The following is a 3,744-nucleotide window of genomic DNA, read 5'->3' on the forward strand; positions in this document are numbered from 1 at the left end:
ATTTGGGGGCCATGATGTCTGTTGCTGTTCACATCTGACCAAACGGAAAGTTATAAAACAGGAGATCTATGAGGTGCCACATAGGATTTAAATCAAACTTCGCTTATCAATACATACATAAAACCTATAAATTACTCCCATATACATGTATACTATTGGATGTAAAAAAAAACTATATGAAATACACGTGTACACTAATATGAAATCTATACCAATACATCTTATGTTAGTAATGAATGCATATACACTTGTGAATAACTTGCCTATGCATATAAACAGGACGCATGCATACACCTATAGACACTCGCTTATACATATAAACTCAATCCATGCATATACACCTACAACAACACACGCACATACATATAAACTCGCTGCATGCAGACACACCTATACATACTCACATATATACATATACACCTATAAACACTCGCACATAAATATAAACTCGATGCATGCATACACATACATAAAACACTCGCGCATACATACAAAATAAAATTCACAAACGCAGCATCTTGGAATCAGACCGTTGGAGTTTGCAGAACTCTCTAACTATGAGTTGAACACACTTGTCAGACAGATTTAGCAAAGAACCCCAAATGCAGGTGAGACCTACATTCTGGGCAGTCTCCGGTCTCGCTCCATCCGCATCCAGCGTTGGAGGCTGAGACAAAGTTTACCTTTGTTTAGACAAAGGTCCTATTGGAAGGTCACTCAGGCGCCGATGTGCTGTCAGAAGAAGAATGTATTCTGTGCAAACTCCTAACCAACTGTGGAATGTCCAGCAGTTATTTGACAACTTCATTAAAATATCCCTTAAAATTAACTAATGTTAATGAAATTAAGGGTTAGCGTTAGTTCTGGCAGGTCACGTGAGTCAAGCTTGCATCAGCTGATTCTCAGCTGATCACATCTACCTATAGGAATACGACACCTACCATTCCTATATAAGCTCTATTTAGTATTATTCAGCAGCTTTTCAGCTTGCTCCGGAGCAAATTACAGCTGATCACATCTACCTATAGGAATATGACACCTATCGTGGCATTCCTATATAAGCTCTGTTCAGTATTATTCAGCAGCTTTTCAGCTTGCTCAGGAGCAAATTAAGCATAGCTGCTCGCAAATCAAACTGTTGCAGCGTGTTCAGAACATCTGAAATCCAAATCTAAGATAAGTGAATGCTGTTTTAATCCATATCGCTGTGTATATTACCTGGTCTGCTAATTGAAAAAAGCATATTTGCAGCAGCATTTACGCATCTGTGTTCATACAGCTGGAGCAACACGTAGTCTAGAGCATGTAATCAAACTTAGCATGTAATCGCACTGAGGACACGCCGATAGTTAAGGCCACGAGAACAAGTTTAAATTAAACAAGCATTCTCGTGTATGCGTCTCAACTGGGGTGCGCTGTATTGCATGAGAAATTAGTGTGATATGACATGTTGATTAAATATGATCAACTGGCTGAGATCAAGCTATGTTCATTTAAAAAAAATAAATAAATCACTTCGGTGGTGATTGGAAGGTTACGACTGAGCACTCAAATGGACACAAGGGATTTAAATATAGTCCAATTATTCTAAGCAAGTACAAGCAGCGCTTTAAAAAAAAATAAACGTAACTACAGTTGTTTTCCTCTGGTTCCTCACTTGCTAAGCTTGGGGTGATGCTTCCCCCATAAATATATTATTAAGCAACATTTCCTGCTAAGTTTCTTATTTCATTCTCATTGTTTAATGCTATGTTGGCAAATATGCTATTGTCAAATATTGCTCGTTGTTTAAGGCTATCATTTTGACGATAGTGGTCCTGACAGAAATTAAGCGTTAGCGTTTGTTCTGGCAGGTCACGTGAGTCAAGCTTGCATCAGCTGATCACATTTACCTATAGGAATACGGAACCTATCGCGGCATTCCTATATAAGCTCTATTCAGTATTATTCAGCAGCTTTTCAGATTCAGCAGCTTTTCAGCTTGCTCAGGAGCAAATTACCCTCCTCCATCCCCAGCTCCTCCTTTCGCCACAGTCAGGACTTGGCTTTCTGATATTCCTTGCTAATCAGACTCCTTTATCTTGAATAAAGTGTTGCACTTAAATATCATTAAGTACATTAATGATATCTGCCTTGTTCTGTTCTGTTAACCCTAGGGGGGTTATTATTGCTGCTCTCCCTGCTCATTCATGACAGGCTGCATGGATGGGCAGGGAGTTTTTTGCCCAGAACAGAACCATACCTATCTACCATAAGTATCTATCATTTTGACGATAGTGGTCCTGACAGAATTAAGTTTTGTATTTATGTTGTAATATAAACCATCCTGCAAAAATCATGTAAGCTACATTTTTATTAAACAATGGTTAATTTTCCTAAGGGACTATTCCACATGACATTATAAAACAATTAGAACAGTACAATTAAACACTTAATAAATATAAGCTACTAGTGAGTGATCTCTCTTAACAGGCATATAGACGGAAACCATAAACTGGTCAGGCTGGTTTTCCACAGGTGTGTTGATGGATATAGCTGCACCATTATTTATCTCGACTGTCTGAACAATAATAGAGCATTAAGTGTTCTGTCTTTTTTCAAAGAAGGGGTTCAAAACTTTGGATTGCCATCAAGGGTTAGATGCGACCATGGCATGGAAAACATAAGAGGTTGCACGTTACATGTTAAATAGAAGAGGACTAAATAGAGGTAGTGTCATTACGGGCCGCAGTGTCCATAATCAAAGGATCGAACGTTTATGGGCAGAGCTGAACAGAGTTGTTTCAGATTATTATTCAGACTGGTTTACTTTCATGGAGGACCAAGGTATACTAGACTCTCTGTGTGAGTTTCATGTATTTTGTTTGCATTTTATTTACAAACCTTGGATCCAGAAGGCAGTTAGGGAATTTAGGGACATGTGGAATAACCATGGACTGTCAACTGAAAGAGGACAAACCCCTCTGCAGTTATGGCACAGGGCTATTGTTAGTCATATTGGAATGAACAACACTGCTATATCTGGTGTGTTAGAGAGTGATGAACATTTTGACATCAATGAAAACAGACCAGCTTCTGAACTACAGAGCAGGAATAATATAATAGTTCCTGAAAACATTTACTGTACCGCCCAAATGACACTACCATGGAAAACATTCTGGATACATTTAACCCATTACAAAATGACGGAAATCACAGAATTGATCTGTTTTTGGCACTTGTACACTTATTGGAAAGACGACAGGCTAGAACACAGTATTTATGCTTTATTGTAATTGTTCTGAATTTGAACTCATAAACAAGTGTTGACAAATGTTGCATTAAGGCAATGCTAGTCCTCTAAGCATTATCCTATAGTTAAGGTTTAAACAAGTACTGCTAAGATTGATTCTAACATTGCTGACACTTATTTAAAGGGGTCATATGATGCGATTTCAATTGTTCCTTTCTCTTTGGAGTGTTACAAGCTCTTGGTGCATAAAGAAGATCTGTAAAGTTGCAAAGACTAAAGTCTCAAATCCAAAGAGATATTCTTTATAAAAGTTAAGAGTCGGCCACACCTACCTAAAACGGCTCGTTCTAACACGCCCCCACATATCTACATCACTATGTGGGAAGATTTGCATAACGCCGCCCAAATGTTCACGCAAAGAAAGATGGCGTAACTTTTAGTCTTAGTTCAACCCAAATATTCAGATGTGTGCAGCACATTTTATGGAGGACTGTTTCCTGATCCTGGAAGAG

The 3,744-nt window shown here is 38.4% G+C and overlaps 1 pseudogene; it reads left to right on the forward strand.

The window, feature by feature from the left end:
• LOC107663574 (uncharacterized) overlaps positions 1 to 3,744 on the forward strand; it is a 15,165-nt pseudogene that overhangs the window by 7,329 nt on the left and 4,092 nt on the right.

The sequence above is a fragment of the Sinocyclocheilus anshuiensis genome, unplaced genomic scaffold, assembly GCF_001515605.1.
Source record: "Sinocyclocheilus anshuiensis isolate Anshui unplaced genomic scaffold, SAMN03320099.WGS_v1.1 scaffold127, whole genome shotgun sequence".
NCBI lineage: Eukaryota > Metazoa > Chordata > Actinopteri > Cypriniformes > Cyprinidae > Sinocyclocheilus > Sinocyclocheilus anshuiensis.